The 23,975-nt window shown below is 42.8% G+C and overlaps 1 long non-coding RNA gene across 2 annotated transcripts in view; it reads right to left on the bottom strand.

Moving 5' to 3' along the window:
- Positions 1-4,760: 4,760 nt before the first annotated feature.
- Positions 4,761-23,975, bottom strand: part of LOC134947787 (uncharacterized) — a 151,495-nt gene continuing 132,280 nt past the window's right edge. Inside the window, exons 4-5 of one of the 2 annotated variants that reach the window (XR_010182775.1) lie at positions 8,700-8,843; positions 4,761-5,471 (exon numbers count right to left, since the gene is read on the bottom strand). This is a non-coding gene — a long non-coding RNA (uncharacterized LOC134947787). The remainder of the gene's footprint in view (positions 5,472-8,699; positions 8,844-23,975) is intronic. The other variant, XR_010182776.1, reaches the window with a different exon arrangement.

Genomic DNA, 23,975 nt, shown 5'->3' with positions numbered 1-23,975 from the left:
CCAGAGACTAAAATACAATGGCCTTATTTACACTAAGCTTTGACATTCTATGAAGAAGGCAAACACCTTTGTTTACTAAAATAGCCAAGTTTCTATTTAAAACAATGAGTACTGAATTGTCATTGTCTCACTTGAAAGCAAAAACAAACGAACAGACAATACCCAGGAACTGAAGCTGTTTAGAAAATCAATTAACAATAAGCTAATCACAACACAAGACCAGACCGTTAGAAATCTAAGATATTAACATTCATAGTCTAAAACCCATGGAGATGTAGGTGTTCATATATATATATATATAAAATTATATATTATTATGAATAAATATATATAATTCCTAAGAAATTGTAATAGCAGGAGTATGTGTGTATATATATATATATATATATATATATATATATATATATGAATATGTGGATATATGTATATCTTGAGGATTGAAATAGATAATCATATCATGTGTGGGATCATATTGTTCAGAGTCACGTAAACATTAATCTGGTGGGAATAAGAAAATTATTATATATTACCTCATTAAGTTATTAATAATACCAGATTTATGTATGATTAATGTGATGGGTTTAACTGATCATGGGGCGGGAACTCAGATGTAAACAACAGAAACCACATCTCAAGTCCTAGCCATCGCCCACTTCTTGAACTGACCAATGGTCCCCGGTGCACAGGATATGTCCCACCCCCGAACCAATGGAAGAAGAGCACACAGTGTCTATTGTATTATGTCTTCATCTACTGAATAAAGAGCGAGCTGCAGGCCAGGTCACTATCACAGACTCTGAAGGTCATCACCCGTGATGACTGAGGATCGGACCGGGAAGCGCACGCGATTATTCTCACGTATGTACATTGACTGTAGCCATTATTCTGTTATAGATTTATCTTGTTAGCTCTGTAGTGTATGATTTGAACTGTTATCCCCTTTCAAATAATCCACTGTGGCCTTAGAACCCAGCGGTTAACTACATATCGGTGTTGTGTCCTCATTTCCCTGCTAGGGTTTAAAGCGTATTTAACTGTATAAGGTTTAAGAGTGTATTGATAAGGTGTACACACTGCGGGTACTTTATACCGTCAGCACTGTGTAAGGTTTAAGGTATAACATCATTGCAGTGCTTTGTTGCATAAAGGTTTAAAGTGTAACCATATCATTGCATTGTATCACTAACAAGGTTTAAAGTTTATCAACTGATTGTGTGCGCGCTGTGTGTACTTTGTACCCCCAGCGCAGCGTTTTGTACGCTAAGTACGCACGCGGTACGGGACTCTGTACGCAAATAGCGTACAAAGTGCGTAGCGTGTGTATTAAGTCTAGCGGCCGCAGCAGCTCAATGGTAAGAGTGTGTTTAGAGGTATAGCTTTATGGTTTAAGATAATATCGACATTTTCACAGCTTAACTCTTTTAATTTTTCCAGCGGGAGGATGAGGGCTTCCATCGTCATGTGAAGCTGAACCACTAGTCATGAACATAGGCCAGAGCCTTAGCCGTTCCTTGCCACTCCGTGTCGTAAATGGCATATTGGCAAGTTTATGTTTCTCAGACCATTTAAAAACATTTTTTAGGTATTTTTACTGAACTTTGGCTTTTTGGATTTTACATGCCCTCTGCTATCACATTGGGCATCGGCCTTGGCAGACGACGTTGATGGCATTTCATTGTCTATGTCATGACTAGTGGCAGCAGCTTCAGCACTAGGAGGAAGTGGTTGATCTTTCCCTATTTTATCCTCCAAATGTTTGTTCTCCATTATTTTTCTGAAGTTATACAACACAATATGCGGCACAGGAGCACTGGACATATGGCAGCAGAGGACACCACTGTGACTGGTCACTGGACTGACTGATGCACAGGACACTACCACTGGTCTGATGCTGGACAACACAGCAACACTGTAAGGGACTTGTTATTATAATACAGCAGCGCTGGACATATGGCAGCAGAGAATACCACTGTGACTGGTCACTGGACTGACTGATGGCTGATGCACAGGACACTACAACTGGTCTGATGCAGGACAACACAGCAACACTGTAAGGGACTTGTTATTATTATACAGCAGCACTGGACATATGGCAGCAGAGGATACCACTGTGACTGGTCACTGGACTGACTGATGGCTGATGCATAGGACACTACAACTGGTCTGATACAGGACAACACAGCAACACTGTAAGGGACTTGTTATTATTATACAGCAGCACTGGACATATGGCAGCAGTGGGTACCACTGTGACTGGTCACTGCACTGACTGATGGCTGATGCACAGGACACTACCACTGGTCTGATGCAGGACAACAGAGCAACACTGTAAGGGACTTGTTATTTTTATAGAGCAGCACTGGACATATGGCAGCAGAGGATACCACTGTGACTGGACTGATGCAGCACAATACACCAGTGCCGTAACTAGGCATTTTAGCGCTGTGTGCGTCCCCCTTTTTACACATTACGGCAGACAGCATCCCCCTTTTTACACATTATGGCAGACAACGTCCCCCTTTTTACACATTACGGCAGACAGTCCCCCTTTTTACACATTACGGCAGACAGTGTCCCCTTTTTTACACATTACGGCAGATAGCGCCCCCCTTTTTACATATTACGGTAGACAGCATCACCCTTTTTACACATTATGGCAGACAGTGTCCTCTTATTACACATTATGGCAGACAGCGTCCCCCTTTTTACACATTATGGAAGACAGCGTCCCCCTTTTTACACATTACGGCAGACAGCGTCCCCCTTTTTACACAAAGAAAGAAAGAAAAAGAAAGAAAGAAAGAAAGAAAGAAAGAAAGAAAGAAAGAGTGAGAGAGAGATACTATCTCTCCCCGCTGGCAGTCAGGCTCCTCGTGGTGGCAGAGATCCCGGGCAGCCGCAGGGAAGAGGGAGGAGGAGGGAGGGGGACTGGAGCCGCAGCAGCGCTATGTCATTGGTAGTAGGGCCACTGCAGCAGCCCCCTCCCTTTCTGCATTGGCTGCCCGCCGCTGTGAATGCTGGGATGAGCATTCACAGCAGCACCGGGCAGCCAATACGGAAGGAGAGTCAGAGAGCTGCAGCGGCACTACTACCAATGACATAGCGCTGCTGCGGCTCCAGTACCCCTCCCTCCTGCTCCTTCCCTGCCCACGGCGCTGCTGCTTCTCCTCCAGCGCGGTCACGGCAAAAAAATGGCGGCTTGTAATGAGTCAATTTGACTCATTACAAGCCGCTGGCCATGCACCCTCTGGGTAACTGCGCTGTGTGCCAGGTACACCTGGCACACAGGTAGTTACAGCGCTGCAATACACCACCACTGAACTGATGCTGCACAACACAGCACCCTATACAGCAGCACTGGACATATGGCAGCAAGAGGACACAACCACTATGTCTGGACAGATGCAGCACAAGACATGGACACTGAGGACACTGAGAGAATGGAAACACGTCCTCTCTGTACACTCTCCAATGCCGGAGTGAAAATGGCGAGGACGCGCGGCTCCTTATGTGGAATCCAAACCCTGCGAAAATCTGACAGCGGGATGATGATGTTTTGCCTTGTTCTGGTTTCCGAGTCAGGGATCCGAACCCGCTCATCTCTATTATATATATATATATATATATATATATATAAAAAATAGAAATACCTCAGGTGCGCTAATGACTAATACCAGCTAGCGGGGCTTCCCTCTTTTAAAATGACCCTTTGGTTATATAGTCACCCTAATATTAAAAATGTATGCTATTGACACTTGGTCAGGCAGCGAAAACATTTATTATTGTTATACAGACAGAGGTATATCATAATTTCACATGGATTACAATACAATGATTTTGCAATAGTAACATATAAACCTGCCCAAATATGGAGGGTATGATGTTGATTGTCACCTCACCCTTGCGGGTGTGAGCTCGTAGGCGAGTTTTCCCCACAAGTGATGAAGGCTGTTACAAAGATGTCATCAGGGTTATGATTCAATAGGTTCAAATTGTGTGTTAATCGGCGATGTTGGATTATGTTTCTTCACAGATTATGTTTCTTCTATTGCTGGATTATGTTTCTTCTGTTGTTGGATTTTGTTTCTTCTATTGTAGTCTGACAGAGGTCTGACAGAGGGAGAGGCACACATCACTAGGATTGAGTTTTAGGCTTTGGGTGTCAACCCATTGAAAAATACATGATACTTATGTAGAATTATACTCCTATGTAGATCCATTTGGCATCACAAAAGTCGATATGTTGAATCCTCCTGATTCTGTGAAGAAACATAATCCAACAGCACAGATTTTACCAATCCTCACACCCCATTTTTCAGGGGTAGTTTCTGGGTACTCAGAACCGCCCTGAGTGTACCAGGACCTCCCCTAACCCCCCCCCCCCCCCCACCACCACCACCACCACCATCACCACCACCCCCTTGGCCACTCCATTTATTGAGCAAACAAGCAGCATGGGAGGAAGAAACATGAATTCACCAAGCAGCAACAAGAACACAGGCCCTCATTCCGAGTTGATCGGTCGCAAGGCGAATTTAGCAGAGTTACACACGCTAAGCCTACGCCTACTGGGAGTGTATCTTAGCATCTTAAAATTGCGACCGATGTATTCGCATTATTGCGATTACTAACTACTTAGCAGTTTCAGAGTAGCTCCAGACTTACTCTGCCTGTGCGATCATTTCAGTGCTTGTCGTTCCTGGTTGACGTCACAAACACACCCAGCGTTCGCCCAGGCACTCCCACCGTTTCTCCGGCCACTCCTGCGTTTTTTCCGGAAACGGTAGCGTTTTCAGCCACACGCCCCTGAAACGCCGTGTTTCCGCCCAGTAACACCCATTTCCTGTCAATCACATTACGATCGCCGGAGCGAAGAAAAAGCCGTGAGTAAAAATACTTTCTTCATAGTAAAGTTACTTGGCGCAGTCGCAGTGCGAACATTGCGCATGCGTACTAAGCGGATTTTCACTGCGATGCGATGAAAAATACCGAGCGAACAACTCGGAATGAGGGCCATGGTTTACAGTGGGGAGGGGGGGGGGTGGATAGAGAGAGAGAGAGAGAGAGAGAGAGAGAGAGAGAGAATGTGGCCTGGATCAACTAATGCAAATAAGGAATAAAAAAACTATTGCAATTGCAAGGAAAAATGTAAGGTTAAGACTAGTAATTGAACAGCTAATCTAGATGGAGCATCACAAATCCTGAGTATTAGGCATGGAAGTAGGGATAAATATATGAACATTGCGCCTCATTCTGTGTTATACAACCCCTATTTATACACAAAGGGATTGACAATCAGGCACTATTTGGAGCCAGTTACAGGGAGTGGTGGCAAAAACGTAGATGTCTCCTGGCCATTTTCAGGGAGTAGCTGCTATGTCTTCGGCGTCATACTTCCTGTGGCCATGCTGCGTGACCACATACTCTACCGATCAGCGACTGATGTGGTTTTTCAACAAAAATGATTACAACTATAAATGAAGAGGGAAATCCAGTTAGAGGGCATTTTGTCTCTCCTGGAATGGGTCATATTGGAAGGTATGGATTGTGTATATCACATATAAACCAATGGTGTATATGAGAGTTAAACTAATAGTTTAATAAGGCATTGGTACTGTTTATATCTCCACCTAATAGAGAGACAACTATTTTATAATGTTTTCCTGTAGTGGAACAAAGACAATTTAAGCTTAAAATACACATACTGTAGAAAGATAAAATCTATAATTAATCTTGCAAAAATGCAATAGCTGCAGCCTCTGTACTAATAACACACTGGGACAGAACTCAGGAGGATGCTCTGTGTGTGTCTCTCTCTAGACATTCAAGCTCTCATTAGATAAAAGGTTACACAGGACCCTGATACCCAGGTGGGAGGAAAAGCTCGGATCCCTGGGTCACTTACAGCTCTCTCCCCTCTGCTATCTCTCCTCTGGTCAGGAAGCTCCGTCGGTATCTCTTGAAACCTGATACTCTTGTGTCTATGCCTGCAATGCATACTGTCCTGCTCACATTTTGGCAGCCTGGTTCTGCTGCTGCATAAGAGGGAGAGCTAGTGATGTCAGTGTGCTCTGCCCCCCCCCCCTCCTTAATCTGGCTATGCTGTAGCATTTGCATAGTTGCACAGTCTCTGTGTACACATTTGCAGCATTAGGTTACGTCTCTGAATCAGGCCCACAGAATGGTAATACTGATCTGATAGTGCTGTACACCCAAGGCTTAGAAAGTGATTATGACTGGTGACACATTTTCACTTGAAACCCTAATTGGAGAGAACCTACAGTATTTTCAAAAAGAAGTTCCTAGGATACACATTGTTCCTTTTTCCTAAAAGAAAAATGAGTCATCACTGAGGAATGAACTGCTACAAGGTAATCATCAGAGAGATTTGCTTCTTTTTTTCTGGAGTGGTGCCTCAGTCCTATTGGTCCTAGGGAGAGAGTTATCTGAAGAGAATTGACCTTTCCAGACACAAAATTTAGAAAATTGGAAGCTGAAGAGGACACGGTTACCATACCAACAGATAGAGGTTACACCGATGAGTAGCAGTATCATTAGCATTATAAAGTTGACAAACAAGAGTATATTTAGCCACAAAGTAACCATGTAATTGTGGGATTTATTCATGAAGCAGTGAAAACTGTGGAGAAGTGAACCTGTGGAGAAGAACCAATCAGCATTGAAGTAACATTTATAATTTTCATACTATAAAATCATACAGAGCAGCTGATTGGTTGCCATGGACAACTTCTCCACTAGCTCACTTCTACACACTTTTCACTGCTTCATAAATAGACCCATATGTCTGTGCAGAATTTTTGGGACCGTAGTGGAAGAATATAAGGAACGAATGTGATCACTACAACATGGAAACATCAGCTAAGGAAAAAATGCTTAATAATTGCTGGATCACTACATTGTCATGGCAAATGCTATGTATAATTGAAATAATTGGAGTACACTTGCGCTCTCACAAATGGTTATAAGTTTTGTGGCAGAAATTAACAGAAGAAGTTAACCCCAATGAGCTTCAGTAATGATAGATATAACTTTAAAGGGGGTCTAATAAAGCTCCTTATTGGTGTTGTATAATAACAGATAATGAATCAGTGCATGTATCTTCAAAAACTTTTACTGTCCATAAAAAACAAATGATATGTGATAATCAAAAACGAACAGCATACGGGGGGACCAGGCAGTGATAGCAAGTGTACGGACTGTATCCCTGTATGTTATCCATTTTTGATTGTTTATCACATATCATTTGGTTTTTATGGACAGTAAAAGTTTTTGAAGATACATGCACTGATTCATTATCTGTTATTATACAACACCAATAAGGCACATTATCAGACGCCCTTTAAAGCTATGTATAATAGGTTAATCTTGTTTACACCCGAAAGCCCAATTGTCAAACAAAGGTCATTGTGATATTGATAGAGGTAAACAGCTTTGCATGTTTGATTCACAATTATTGGATATGGAAAATTCTGTGCTGAGAATGATAAGGAGATTGCTGATTTCTATACGGAAATGAGTGCATTTGATGGTAAGAAATTGTCTGCCTATGTCCTAATTGCAAACTAGAAAATGTGATTTAGCTATTAGGACGCAGATGATTATTAACATGCAAGACGTTATAGCTAATTTGTATAACACTTTGTAAACCTTTTTTCCAATCCCATAATTTACGCCCAGATGCTCCTAAATATATAAACGCAAGGCAAATCTGCATATCAGAGAGTGGTGTAGAATATATAATGCCCATGATTATAGCTATTCAGAGACACTACACCAGGAACAGATTAAGCCTTTTGGGGGCCCAGGTCTCATAACACAGGGGGCCCCGGAGGAAGGGGGGTGTATGTTAAATTGTTCATACCTACCTACATGACATATTCGAGGAGAGACAAAATGCTCTTTACCTGGAATTCCCTCTTAATATATGATTGGTGTCACCTGCAGTGTCAGACTGGGGCGTGAAAGGCCCATCAGGAAATGTAATGGTAGGAGCCCATGCTTAGGAGTGTTGTCCGCATCCAGAGGCTTGGCTAACCAATAGAGAGTGCCCGGCCTGGGCCCCTTTATATATATATATATATATATATATATATGGTAAATACTGCTGGTGCATGCATGATAATGACCAGATTAATAACAGTAATGCACTATAGAAAATACACCATAGTTAAGTAAAATGTAACATATGTATAACGTCTAATTCAAGTGCACAGTCTAAAACCTGATCCCTAGAGGATGGGGTGGGCTCTCAGGCTGTGGGGCTCACAGAGGGTTTTCCTTGTAAACCCTATAGGCCAGTCCAACCCTAGTAACCTATGTTTAACTGTTTCATTGATAAGAAAGGTATTTCAACACAAGTGATTGCAATAATAAATAAAGACAGACGTCTACAGTATGTAGAGAGCATTTTGTCCCTCCTGGAATGGGTCATGTTGAAGGTATGGGTTGTGTATATTAAATTAAGGACAATGGGGTATATTAGATGTAAAACTAATAGTTTTATAATGCATGGGTACTGTTTATAGCTCCACCTAATTGAGAGACAACTATTTTATAAAGTTTTCTTGCAGCGGAACAAAGACAACGTAAACAACCTTAAAATACACATAGGAAAATAAAATCTATAATTTATCTTGTCACATGCAAAAATAGCCTCTATACTACTTACTACTACTTACACACTGGAACAGGATTCAGGAGGACTCTCTGTGTGTACAGATGTGTCCTCATACATCTTGCCTCAATATGCTATTCAGCAGGAGATGCCTGGAGTGAGCTGACAGGTCCCATGCAACTCCAAAGGCGTTGGTAGTCTTTTTTTGCTGAAAATGCAAAATGACGTATAGTATTTTTTCTAAGAAAACACAGTAGCGTAGCATTTCGTATGCAGATGCAGAGTGGTTTCACACATACTATAGGCATGCCACATATAATTTTAATCATTTTAATCAGCAAAAGGTGCTTGTGCATCCTATTCACATAGTTTTGTGAATATTCAATATAAAAATGTTGCACAAAATGATGCTCAGCACTACCAAGTCACGCTATGGCATGGCATGACTAGAAGGGCTGTTTAACATGGAGGGAGGCTAAATATTAGTGGACACTGGATGTAGTTGACATCCTGGCATTCAGGATCCGGTTGGTCAGAATACTGGTGGCAGAATCCCGACAGATGTCAGAATGCTGACAGCTGTAATCCCGATAGACGGAATCATGAATAGTAAGTATGCTGGGAGGATTAGGGTTAGGCTGTGGGGGAGGGATAGGGTTAGGCTGTGGGGAGGGAGCATTAGGGGGAGAGTTAAGATTAGGGTTCCTCACCTCCAGTGCTCCTGTCAGGATGCCAGTGTCAGTATTCTGACTGCTGGCATCCTGACTGCCGGTATCCCATACCCAACCAGTGGACACATCTGTATCTCTCTCTCTGGACTGAAATGTTCTCATTAGATAACAGGTTACACAGGACACAGACACCCAGTCAGGGAGGAGGAGACGCTGGGATCCCTGGGTTGCTTACAGCTCTCTCCTCCATCCTATCTGTCCTCTTAGGCCAGGATGCTCCATTTGTAGATCATGAAACATGACATGTTGCAAATTGTCCTGCTCACATTCTGGCTGCATGGTACTGCTGCTGCACAAGAGGAAGAGATAGTGATACCCTTAATTTGTCTATGCACTGCACCCCCTATGGTCGTCTAGGTAATGGTACACACTAGCATGCATACTAATTTATTCCCCAAAATCTAATGGGACTAGATCTAATACCAACAACCATTAGGAATAGATTACAAGCCTTATTGTTGACACAGTGTATGGGGTCGATCCAATTAGGTGTGAGTTGGGTCCTGTGAGCCATTCTCACAGCAAACTCACACCGCAAATTGCACTTGCAAGACAATACCAAACTCACATTTCTTTTTCAGATGAAATCTGTGTATGTGTATGGGTGTGGGTAGTATGCATCCCCTGAAAATCATTAGTTTAAGGTAAAAATTGTGTGACTTGGGGGGTTATTCTGACCCGATAACATGCTGCAGTTTATCGCAGCGGTGCGATCGGGTCAGTACTGTGCATGCCAGACCCGAAGGCCGTCTGGCCGCTACAATCGCCTCTGCCTGATTGACAGGCAGAAGTGGTCGCTAGGCGCGGGGGGGGGGGGCGGAACGGCGGCATTTGTCCACCGTTTCATGGGCGCGGTCCGGCCAACGCAGGCGTGGCTGGACCGAACGGGGGGCGGGGGGCGGACCGCAGCGGCTGCGTGACATCACACGTAGCGGCTGTTGGCCGGGGAGCGATGAGTAGCTCCCGGCCAGCACGCTAAAGCTGCTCTGGTCGGGAGCTACTCTTGAAGTGCAAAGGCATCGCCACTGTGTGATGCCTTTGCACTTCTGCGGGGGTGCCGGCACTGACATGCGGGGCGGGATAGCCCTGTGCTGGGCGTCCCCCCGCATGTCAGTGTGAATGATCGTAGCTGTGCTAAATTTAGCACAGCTACAATCATCTCAGAATGACCCCCTTGGATCAGAACCCCTTGGACGCTCTTCCTAATTAGGGGGGTAATTCCAAGTTGATCGCAGCAGGAAATTTTTTAGCAGTTAGGCAAAACCATGTGCACTACAGGGGGGACAGATATAACATGTGCAGAGAGAGATAGATTTGGGTGTGGTGAGTTCAATCTGCAATCTAAATTGCAGTGTAAAAATAAAGCAGCCAGTATTTACCCAGCACAGAAACAAAATAACCTACCCAAATCTAACTCTCTCTGCAAATGTTATATCTGCCCCCCCTGCAGTGCACATGGTTTTGCCCAACTGCTAAAAAATTTCCTGCTGCGATCAATTTGGAATTACCCCCTAAGTTTTCAATTGGTTTAATTGTGCCAATAATTACATACATGTCATTCGTTATTATTGGGATTTTAAAAAAAGCCTCAAAATTACACCAAAATCAACTTTTTCGATTTTGATTTAATTAAACTGTTTATTTCAATGAAAAATATTTCCTTTTTCTAATTGGTTTTACATTTAAAGTGGTCTCAAATTACCACTAAATAATTTTTTTACTTTTTGGGGGCATTTTTTGTTTCTAATTAAACAACACTCTTTTGCTTTTTATCATTTTTTGTTTTAATAAAAATGCACAAATCAGCCATTTCACCCCTTTTAAGAACCTTTAGCACTTTCCCTATGCCCACTAACAGACTTCTATATGATTCTGCTATCTCAGTTGTCAGATTTTGTGGTCCAGTATGGTTTCCCCACTTTTTCAGGTACTTCTCCCAGGTCGCATTTTGTAGAAAATGAGCAGAGCCTTGCCGTGAGTACTGCAAATTCTCATTTCTAATTGGATTCCGCATTTCTCAGACGCACGCATCTGAGTTTAATGATGCTTTTGCAAACTCACTTCTAACTGGATTTAGCCCTATGAGTTATGCAGAAGTCAGGGAACTGTACATATTGCTCCTACTCCACAAACAAGCCACAATAATATGACAAGACTGCCCTCTTATTAAATTAAACTCACAGTAAAGTGAACATGCAACTTCTTATATTGAAAATTCCAAATATGGCATTACAGTAACATAGACCCGTTTGCTTCCTGAGATATTTGAGGAAAATTGCATGGAACTGTTGAAATTGAGGTTACCTACCAATCTTAATGCGGGATTTGTGGGAACAGGGAAAATATTTCCTAACAATGGAAGTGTCATGATAAGGAGAGGCGACTTACTGTTCTTATGAAATCTCAGAATCAGAATCAGCTTTATTGGCCAGGTATACTTGTGTATACTAGGAATTTGTCTTCGGTTTGCTCTACAACAGCCAAGTAGGTAACTGATAAGCAGGTGGGGCGGGGCAAGTAAAGTCACACAGATAGGTATACCGTAGGGACACAAGTGAGTTACATGTACGTCTAGTCAGGCAATGTTCAGGAGTTCATCAGGCGGACCGCTTGGGGAAAGAAACTTTTGAGGCTTCTGGTGGACCTGGCGGGGACGGCCCTGTAACGCCTGCCTGAAGGAAGCAAGTTGAACATGCTGTGGCCGGGGTGTAGCTGGTCTTTTACTATCTTCATTGCCCGCTTTTTAGCTCTGGACAGGTACAGGTCCTGGACTGAGGGAAGGTCGGCCCCGATGATCTTCTCTGTGGTTCTGACCACCTTTTGGAGCCTGCATCTGTCCCTCGTGCTGGTGGAGCTGTACCATACCAGTATCGAGGAGCACAGTACCGACTCCACAATCGCGGAGTAGAAGAGTAGCAGAAGCTTCTGTGGGATGTTGAACTTCCTTAGTTGCCTGAGGAAGAACAACCTCTGCTGCGCTTTCCCAACAGTGGCGTCAGCGTTGGACCCCCATTTAAGGTCCCGGGAGATTGTGTTCCCTAGAAACTTGAAGGAGTCCACTAGCGATACCACACTGTCAGCAATCGTTAGCGGAGGTGCACTAGATGACTTCTTCCTGAAGTCCACTATCATCTCGACAGTTTTGAGGGGGTTGAGCTCAAGGTTGTTGTGGATGCACCACTTGGCCAGCCGGTCTACTTCCCGTCTATAGGCCGATTCGTCCCCGTCCTTGATGAGGCCGATGACGGTGGTGTCATCTGCAAATTTGATGATCTTTACTGATTGCGCCTCTGAGGTACAGTCATTTGTGTACAGGGAGAAGAGCAGGGGTGAGAGGACACAGCCCTGGGGGGCCCCTGTACTAATGGGCCGCGCTTGAGAGGTGAATTCCCCCGCTTTCACCACCTGTGTCCTATCTGTCAGGAAGTCTACTATCCAGGAACAGGTAGCTTCTGGGACCCCTAGGCGAAGTAATTTGGGGTGGAGGATGCTGGGGACGATTGTATTGAAGGCCGAGCTGAAATCGACAAAGTCTGTAGCAGTACATTGGGAGGCAACCTTGATATTCTGTATATTCTTAAACTCAGCATCCATAATGAGTATTTATCTGTATGTAGTACGTTTTGAATCATACACACAAAGCATAATGTGCGGTGAGGTTAATGGCTGGGGAGGCACTGACTAGTTTCATAGCCAGATTTACCACCCCATATAGAAACACAGAATGTGGTAGCAGATAAGAACCACTTGGACCATCTAGTCTGCCCCATTTTTTTACCTTTTGGTAACCTCAACATTATCTGAGCCTTAGTTCTTTGTTATAACATTCTTATGTTTATCCCAAGCATGTTTAAATTGCTCAACTGTCTTAGCTTCTACCACCTCTGATGGAAGGCTATTCCCCCTATCCACCACTCTTTCTGTAAAGTAATGTTTCCTCAAGTTTCCTTTGAACCTACCTCCTTCCATTTTCAGCATGTGTCCTCATGCTTTAATACTTCTCTTCCTTGGAAGAATGTCTCCCTCTTGTACCTTTTTAAAACCCTTGATAAATTTGAAAGCTTCATTCATGTCCCACTTTCTCTTCTCTGCTCCAAACTATAAATATTAAGATCTTTTGGTCTTACCAGGTAAGTTTTGTGGTGTAGACCATTCACTTCTTTGTGCAGTCTCTAATATACTGTATATATATATACCCATCTGAAGGTATGGCCTCTAAAACTGAACAAAGTATTCTAAATTAGGCCATTCCAATGACTTACACATCGGTAGTATTACTTCTTTCCTCCTGCTACTGATTCATCTCCCTATGCAACCAAGCATCTGACTAGCCTTTACCATTGCTTTGTAACATTGCTTACCTGCCTTTAAATAGTGACGCCTAGATCCTTCCTTTGTAGTTTCCATTACAGTGCCGTTAATACTACAGTATATTTAGCCATTGGATTTTTGAGACTAAAGTATATGATTTTGCATATTATTTTATTAAACTGTTGTTGCTACGTTCTTGCCCACTCCATGGGGTATATTTACTAAAGTGAGGGTTTTTCAAATGTGGAGATGTTGACCATAGCATCCAATTAGATTCTGACCATTATCTTCTAGAAGGTGCTAGATAAATGATAAGTAGAATCTGATTGGTTGCTATGGGCAACATCTCCATATTTGAAAACCTGCACTTTAATTTGTTTTACCCCTCCTGGTGTGTCTACCCTGTTACATATCTGTGTGTCATTTGCAAAAAGGCATACTTTACCTTCAATACCATTTATAATGTCACCAATAAAAATATAAAAAATCAGTGGTCCAAGTACAGATCCCTGGGGTACTCTACTGGTAACATTACCCTCCTTAGACTGCACTCCATTTACTACAACTCTCTGTTTTCTATCCTGCAACCAATATCTTAACCATTCAACCGTCTTAGAATCCAATCCCAAGATTTCTAGTTTATTTACCAGTCTGCGATGTGGGCCAGTGCCAAAAGCCTTACTAAAGTCTTATATGACTTTAGTCACCAAGTCCAAAAAGTTAAGATTTGTATGACTTGATTTCCCCCAGTAATTCCATGCTGTTTGGGAACCTGTTGCTAGAATTTAGATATTGTACAACTCTTTCTTTTAGGAGTGTTTTCATTAACTTCCATCCTACTGATGTAAGTCTCACTGGTCGGTAGTTACTTGCCTCTACCTCGCTTCCACTTTTGTGCAGTGGAACTCCATTTGTGCAGTGGAACTACATTAGCTCTTTTCCAGGAAACCAGTAATGAGGAACCTCCCCTGCTGCTCTGTCAGTACAGCAACTGATCCTACATTATGTTATACTGCTATTAATACTATAGATGCCACCTTGATAAATGTTATTAATAAATAAAACTGATAAAACTGTGCTATTTAACACTCTAAGATTATGACAGACATGTGCTTATGAGCTGTATCGATCTATCAGAGGAAATTTGCATTTTTTTTTGTAAGCACCCACCTCAGGGTGTGAAGAGATTTGGAAAATAAAAATGTCGGGACATGCTTCAGAACCACTTGGACACCGCCCTTCCCCCAATGACTATATTGGCATTTGTAAGTTTCCAATTTGCTTTATTGGCCCAATAATTACATGTCATTTTTAGGGTTAAAGAAAGACATGGCATAAAAAATGTTGTATCATTAAACACCCCAAATTTAATAAAAGCATTTATTTCAATAAAAAACAATTGGTTTTTATACATTATTTTTTTTACAAAATTTAAAGTCCAATCAAATTACCCCAATATCACCTTTTTCACACTTTTTTTTTGTATTTTTCATTTAATTAGTAATGTAATTAAACTACATTTGTTTGCTTAATATCATTTTTTAACTTAATAAAATGCACAATTCAGCCATTTGACACCTTTTAAAAGCATCCAGTACTTTCGGTGTGCCCACTAACTAATAGTCTTCTGTGTGATTCTGATAAACAAGTTGTCACTTTTTTGGGGGTCCAGAAAGTTCTCCCTACTTTTTCAATTACTTCTCACAGATCACGTTTGGTAGACAACTCACAAACCACTGTGTTGTGTACTACGAATAAACATTTATAATTAATCAGAGAATGGTCTGCGAGTTCCGTCAAACAAACTTGCATTCACCTATGCGCACCTAAATGGATTGACCCCTATAAGGATAATGGTGAAAATAATACATGCACATATACTGTATAAGGAACTGAAACTTGCCAGATTCTTTCATGTACAAGTAAATGTAATTTTACAACACAGATGTAAACAGTCAGCACTGATCATAAATATTTTTTGCTATTGGCGTTTTCTGGTATTGGACAAGGTGCTAACGTAGTGGAATTGATATCCGGAAGGCACTAAAGCAATAACTGTTCTAAAGACAAATAACACTACGTCAATTATATCATATTTCAAGTATTACAGGAAACACACATTACAAACTAATTTACACTGCAAATTATAGCCAGAATAGAGAATCAAGACAGAACCCGATATGTCTTAGAAAAAAAGAATTCTATACGCTTAAGTAGAAATTAAATTCACAGTTCAAGATATGACAGCCTATGCCAGGAAAAAAACAACTTAATAGATCATTAATTAACTTATAGAGTGAAGCAAATGGTAGCTTGAATAATTTAATACAGGAAGATCGGTGCTGGCTTCAGAAACCAAACCTTTATGCAACTTGTCCAGTAATTGAATGGCAGATTAATGAAAGCTTAAAGTCATCAGTATATGACGATCGTAACACTGGATAATAAAAACATAACTCATTCTCCTGAACATTACATTTATCTCATGGTTTGACGAAAGGAAAAACGATGTTCTCTAGTTGATCATTAGAAGGTAATTGCCACTTTACATACAATACATCAGCTTTACATAACCTTGTAGATCAGTGTTTGTAAAATGTGTATAAGGATAGTTTAATTTTTCACATGTATTTGAAGCACCAGCAAATCCATGATTAGTTCTGTGAATTAAACTAGGTCATACTGTAGCTGTAATTCAATATAAGACCTTTAAACCTTGTATGCAGGAGCTACTATAGGCTTGACCAAATAAACATAAAGGACTCTTGTGTAGGTCACATGATGACAGGCTACTGTATACTTTCATTTAACCTATAGGTGACCGCTTGCTGTGCGTACCTGTAAGACTGTAAGCGGTTTACAGTCCTTTCACTGTAAATTGTGTATTTTTAGCTAGGTATCCTTCTTTGACTGACAGCAGTTATAGAGACATTGTTTTAATTTGTGTTTGGAAGATGTACATTTACAGGCCAATGGGAGGAAGACTGGCCCATCAAGCCAGTTATTGACTTGTATTACTTGATGGCTCTAAACTCTAAGAAAATTAATAATACATGTATTACGTTCTTGGTCTTCTATAGCTGCCTTGTATGTTGCCGGGTATGAGAGTGGTACAGATAGAGATAAGAGATCAAAAACCTTCCCAGATATAGCGCTATGGAATAATTTCTCAAAATACTCCTGATAAAGGCTAAATGTGAAGACAAGCTTATTCAACTCGGGCCAATCACAATCAGTCAAAAGAGAAATGGACCAATTAAACCCATCACCACACCACATGACCATAACTTGCACATAGCCAGTTTGCTGGATGCATGAGATGAGAATCCCCTCTCTATGCTCTTTATAGATGTGTAATAAAACGGTTTGCTCTCATCTCTTATTATAGAGGTACAGTATGCACCATATTTATTTTCTGCTTGTAAAGTAGTCTATTGACAGCCTGGTACTTATGACACTATAAAATAAATATTAGTATCCACTTATATTTTACAAATGATTGCTAATATCTGGTCAATGATTGATGTTGATCTCTAAGGCAGTGGTGTTATGGCTTAGAATCAAGCATTTTGAGACAAATCACAATATTTGAAGTTTGTGGATAGATCACAGTTCCTTTGCAATTACAACATTTTCCCCAAAGCCGTCTACTTCACAAACAAACAACCGCTCTGTAAGTACTGTTTGTAGTGTTCATTCTGTACATTATGCTGATTACTGTAGCTTACAGAGACGTCTCTTGCGGTGAAATGCCTGTCCTTAGCCGGCATATTGGATTTATATTTCTTGATGAAATTAAAATACTGAAAACTTTACTGTCTGGCTTATCCAAGCAAAGAAATATGTCTATTTTTTTACAACTTTTTTATTCATATTTCATAACAGGGATTGATGATAATAACATATGTTAATAATGTATATTGTTAATGTATACTTTTTAAGGAAGCAGAAATTAAAGATTGCAAACAGGGATGCTGTGTAGTATACAGTATGGGTAGTAATAGGCAGTTTATATCAGTGTAATAAATTATTGGGAGTATATTGGAAATGTGATATTTATCTTGTAAAAGAACCTAATTCTCTCTGGGTTATTCCTTCATACAAACACTGTACAAGTTAATTCCTCAGACAGTATTGGGCTATGTGTTAAGATAACAGGCCAAGATGCCATTAAAAGTGGCTGATACCAGGCTTGGACTGGCCCACAGAGGTACAGGGAAAACCACCGGTGGGCCCCGTCTGCCTGGGGCCCCCACCTCCTGCTCTAATGATCAGGTTCTAGACTGTGCACTTGAATTATACATATGTTACCTTATACTGGACTATGGTGTATATTCTACAGTTCATTGCTGTTATTAATCTGTTATTAATCTGGTACATTATCTTGAATGCAGAAGCTGAATTTACTGTATATACTGTATTTATGAAGGGGCCCAGACGTTGCACTCTCTAATGGTTAGTGAAATCAATAAGGTGAAAGGCCACACCCCCTCTGCAGACTGGCCACACCCCTAAACATGGGCCCCTACCACTGCATTCCCCCGGTGGGCCCAATATGCCCCAGTCCGACACTGGCTGATACTCATAGTTGTGTGGGTGGGGGCAGGGGGTTAGTAGGTTTATGTACATTGTAGGACCCCATGTATTCAGATTTGACAGAACTACAGTGTGTAAGGAGTCCAGGAGATAAGGGGACAGAGAATATGTAGTCTAACCAACCATGCAGAGATAAATCCCATATATTTAAGCTAATGAGACAGGATGGTTCTACCCTTTACTCACACCTCTGTTTCTATTGAGCTGCATCTGGTATAAGTAGGAAAACCTGTGGACATATAGATAGACTTGGCTGACAGAGGTAGCTGGGGGATATCATTCCCACAAGACTGTTGAGGTTTGCAGGGCCAGAGGTAAGATTGTGAGAACATTAAAAAAATCTCTTCTGTCCTAAAAGTCCTTGAATCGGTTGATCCTGCCTAAAGTAGGTTGCCACCAAGCAATTCTCTATCTACTGGAATGTTTCCTTCAAGTATACCCCTCAGCTTGGTTCAAAGTATATGTATTTGTAATAGTGTTATTACCTTTTTGTATTATGTTACAACAATGGCCCTCATTCCGAGTTGTTCGCTCGCAAGTTGCTTTTAGCAGCTTTGCACACGCTAAGCCGCCGCCTACTGGGAGTGAATCTTAGCTTATCAAAATTGCGAACGAAAGATTAGCAGAATTGCGAATAGACACTTCTTAGCAGTTTCGGAGTAGCTCCAGACTTACTCGGCATCTGCGATCAGTTCAGTCAGTTTCGTTCCTGGTTTGACGTCACAAACACACCCAGCGTTCGCCCAGACACTCCTCCGTTTCTCCAGCCACTCCCGCGTTTTTCCCAGAAACGGTAGCGTTTTTTCGCACACACCCATAAAACGGCCTGTTTCCGCCCAGAAACACCCACTTCCTGTCAATCACATTACGATCACCAGAACGAAGAAAAAACCTCGTAATGCCGTGAGTAAAATACCTAACTGCATAGCAAATTTACTTGGCGCAGTCGCACTGCGGACATTGCGCATGCGCATTAGCGACTAATCGCTCCGTTGCGAGAAAAAAATAACGAGTGAACAACTCGGAATGACCCCCAATATACAGTAGTTTGATATCCTGATGTAATTTCAACCTGGCTGTCATTGAAACAACAAATTGCCACCTCCAATTAGCTATTTCACCTTCATAAATGCACTTTATTTTTTTTTACACTCTAAACCATAAAGGTGGGTTCTTGAGACTTTTCACTCCTGTACTTGACACTCTACAGCTCAGCACATTTTACAGTATTATATGTTATCCTAGCACAGACATGCTCCGAAAATGTCATATCACTTTACATCTAGCTGTAAATTAGGCCCAGTATGCACAAGAAATCTTCCTATTCCTTACATTTGGCTCAAACAGCAGGAAACTTTATTTTCATCTGTAATAATGGCTTTTAACACAGCAAATAGCTATCCTGATCCAGCTTGAGCAGAACTACAATTACCAGCACTTTGGACAGTAGGTTATTTACAGATAGTATTTCACTTTGTACTACTTTTTGAAGTAGATGGAATTCCTTAAAATACAGCTTTACAAACTCCTAGGGCGTATACTCATGTTTTTGTCAAGTACAAGTTAATTTAGGTTTCTACTTCCACATAATATTAATAATTGTAATTTAGCTCTTTCTTCTAGAAACAAGTTTCTCTTGGCAGTTTAGGGCATCCAGCACCTCCTGTTTGTCCCATAAACTGACTTCCGATACCACCCCCCTTCTCAGGGGTGGTTTAAGAGAGGTGGGGCCCCATGTGCAATCTCCATGCATGACCCCTCCTCTCTCGCAGCACAGTAGCCTCTAGCATCATTTTCCCAGTGATTTCTGGTGGTGCAAGTAGAAAAAATGTCTTATAGGTACTGTGTGCGTGCGCCGAAGGTGCGCACGCCAAAAAATGGGTGTGGCTAGATGCCACATGGAGCGTGGCCAATTAAATGGGGACGTGATACACATATGGGGGGTGGGGGTGGCAGATATACATATGACCCCACAGTGTCAGATATGCCCCCACCGTGCCAGATATGCCCCACAGTGCCAGATGCACAAATGCCCCACAATGCTGATGCGCAAATGCCCCATGGTGCCAGATGCACAAATGCCCCCACAGTGCCAGATACACATATGTCAGATATGCCCCCACAGTGCCAGATATGCCCAAACACTCCAGATATGCCCCCACTTTGCCAGATACACATGACCCCAGAGTGCCAGATATGCCCCTTCAGTGCCAAATATGCCCCTTCAGTTCCAGATGTGCCCCACAGTGCCAGAGACACATGCCACCAGAGTGCAGATATTCCCACCAGAGTGCCAGATATGCCCCCACTGCCAGATATGCGCCACAGTGCCAGATATACATGCCCCCAGAGTGCCAGATATTCCCACCACAGTGCCAGATATGCCCCTACTTTGCCAGATACACATGCCCCCAGAGTGCCAGATATGCCCCCACAGTGCCAGATATGCTCCCACTTTCCCAGATACACATGCCTCCAGAGTGCCAGATATGCCCCAGCAGTGCAACTCACCGTTGTTGCTGCTGCCTGGGGCTGGCACGGTCTTCTGCTGCTGCTGAGAGAATAGCACAGTATGCGCCCCTCCTGCCCTCAGTCCAGTCTCCGTGTCCTCCTGAGTACTGCGGTGGCAGCATCCCATATTTTAGATCTGGCGCTGGTCCGCGAACCAATCAGGGCTCGCAGTCCGTCAGTGGCAGCTCCTGATCGGCTGCTGGTCCGCAAACTCTGATTGGCTCACGAACCGGCGTTTCAGCGCACGCCGCGGCCGCCGGACTGTCTCAGACAGGAGAGGAGAGGCGCATGCTGCGCTCTCCTCTCTCCCTAAAGTGTGAGGCAGCAGTAATGGCGGGGCGTGTCACTGGTGCACTGCAATGTGTGTGGGTGGCGGTACGGCGTACCCACACCGTTCCCGACCGTACCCGCACACTTGCACCACTGTGACAGCGCTGACATAGGACTCCAGAGAAGTGAGTATAATATTTGGGTGTACCCACTATAGATACACCACTGCCTTTTCTGAAATGCCGTGAGAGGCAGGGATCTGATAATAGCTCCCACAATAGCTCCTCTGCAGTGAAAACTTCTGGTTTATTCCCAAACTCCACTTACAGCAACAACAAACACATAAAGTGGTTAACATAATTTGCAAATGTTTCATCCATCCCGAAGGGGAGGTTCAAGTGCAGAGGGCATGGCAATGTGATTCGTGACATCACAGTCCAGCAGCAGAGGGATGGGCCGTGATTGAGTGATTTACATTTTCAGGACATCACCTCTGTCGCTGATGCTTATAAATACTGGATTTATTTAGAGAGTACTATTGCACATTTGTGAGTCAGCATTTCAGTCCTTCATTTATTTTTTATTTTTAAGTTAGTGGCATCATCACAGAGACTTAATGGTGTTAAATCCAACTGGTGACAGTTTTGTCATACAGGCTAATAGTTCCTATCTTTAGCCTTGCACCTTCCTCGCCTACATTTCTCAGTGTGAAAGTGTTTAACGGTGTGTCACAAACTTTAGCTCTATGTCATCTGTTTGGTATCTTCTTGGGCAGTAAGTACAACACAGTATTTCAGAGCAGTTCATTTAAGGCTCCACCATGTTCACCTCATCCCAAATAGGAGGGCATGTTAGTTGTTTCTCCTTGCTAAAGGAGTGAAACAATGGCTTGTGTTGATAGCAATATATGGCTGGCCGGATGGGAAATGCTGCAACCCTTTCATATTCCTTTTTCCACACCAACCATTGTTTCCTTCCTGATTCTAGTCATCATTACTACTTGTAATGATAACATAACAATACCCAACACGGGTTATTAAATAAAAAGTAGCATTATGTCGGCGGTGATGCGCACGTACCCTCTCCTGGAGGAGTCTGCACTCATGGACTCAGGACTTCCCGGGTGTCCTGCGTGGGATGGATCGTCAGCAACCTCAAGCAAGGGGAGAGAGGTCCATGTTGGGTATTGTTATGATTTAAAATAAAATTACCTGTTTTAAATACAACCTCCGTTTTCAACTTTGCATGTGCCATATCTATAGATGAGAACCAGCGTGGTTGACCCGTAAGGAAATACTGATTATGGGAGGATAGCCACGAGACACAGAGGGTGTTGGACTGCCAGCGTTGCGGTCAAAAGGATCAAGTGGTAGATAGAAGAGAGATCCCGCTGCCAAGAAAGATACCTTTATATGCACGAACCAAGGGGGTTCTACTTCTATTGTAAGTGTGTTTTCAGTTGATCATTTGAAGTGCACTAGGAGACCCTTGGGAGTCCATCACTAAAGCCCGCACAGATTTAGATTGTTGTGTAGAAGGCGATCCATTACATTAGATTCACAATCCAGCGCCGAGCTTACCACTTCTGCCACATGATAGGGGAAGAAGACCTGTCACCAATTTTTCCACAATTACGGTGAAATATGTATCACATTCCAATGAGCCTAAGAACAATGTGGTCAACATGTACTCTGTACTCTTCATAGCAAATCTGTCAATATAGAAACACTTTAGTATCATGCTAGCCCCAGAGGAAAGGTTCGTTACACCTCTGTGCTCTTCCTCTCCATGTGCTTTCCACAATCTTCTAATATTGCCTTGCTCTCATGAATATGCCCCTCATGTAATACCCTGGTGATAAGGAAATCACCTCCAATTTTCCATTACTGGAGCGTGAGCCTATATTTTAAGTATTAACACTACCCTTCCCCAGCCATGTTCAATGCCCTGGACCACTTCTGGCTGGCAGGAGTGTTTTCATTTTCAGCTCTTTCAACAAATTGCACCTTAATGTGTGTTGAGAGCCAGTGCTGGTTCCAGACCTTGTGGTGCCCAGGACCGCCCTACCCATTCAAAACAGGGACAGTGTCCGTCTCAGTGTCCTACATCAAAAATATAGGGGTGTGGCCACAGAATAATACCAATTCACAGTGTCTGTCAGTCACATTACACCACACAGTAGTATGCCTTATACATGCCAGGAAGAGACCATTATACACATTGTGCCATGTAGAGCCCCTTTTATGCTTGTAATGCCAGGTAGAGCCCCTTATACACATTGTGCCAGGTAGTGCCCCTTATACACGTTATGCCTGGTAGAGCTCCTTATTCACGTTATGCCAGGTAGAGCCCCTTGTACACGTTACGTCAGGTAACCCCTTATACACATTGCACCAGTTAGCCCCTTATGTACATTGCACCAGGTAGAGCCTCTTATACACACTGCACCAGGTAGCCCCTTATACACATTACACCAGACAGCTCCTTATACACACTGTGCCAGGTAGAGCCCGTTATACACATTGCTCCAGGTAGCCCCTTATACACATTGCATTAGGTAGAGCCTCTGTAGAGAGAGAAAGAGAGTGTGCATGTGCATGTGCCATCTCTCACCATCCGGTCGTTGCCCTGCAGCAGTAGGTCTCTCGGCTCCCGGCTCTCTTAGCTCACCGCACTTCCACCCAGTGTACAGTGAATGGCAGAGTGCGGGCAGCGGAAGGCGGCCTGATGGGGAGCGGTCGGTGGAAGATGGGGGTGAGGCATTGTTATGTGGCGGTGTTAGGTACGGGTAGTGGGCGGGTGCACACAATATAGATGGTGCTGGTGGTTTGACTGCGGCTGCGCTCTCAGGCCGCAGCGCCCTGGGTGCCCGTCCTGCTTGCCTGCACCTAAAACCGCCACTGTATGAAAGCATTGGCAGC

The sequence above is a fragment of the Pseudophryne corroboree genome, chromosome 8, assembly GCF_028390025.1.
Source record: "Pseudophryne corroboree isolate aPseCor3 chromosome 8, aPseCor3.hap2, whole genome shotgun sequence".
Lineage (NCBI taxonomy): Eukaryota > Metazoa > Chordata > Amphibia > Anura > Myobatrachidae > Pseudophryne > Pseudophryne corroboree.
This window is presented reverse-complemented; position numbering and strand designations above follow the sequence as displayed.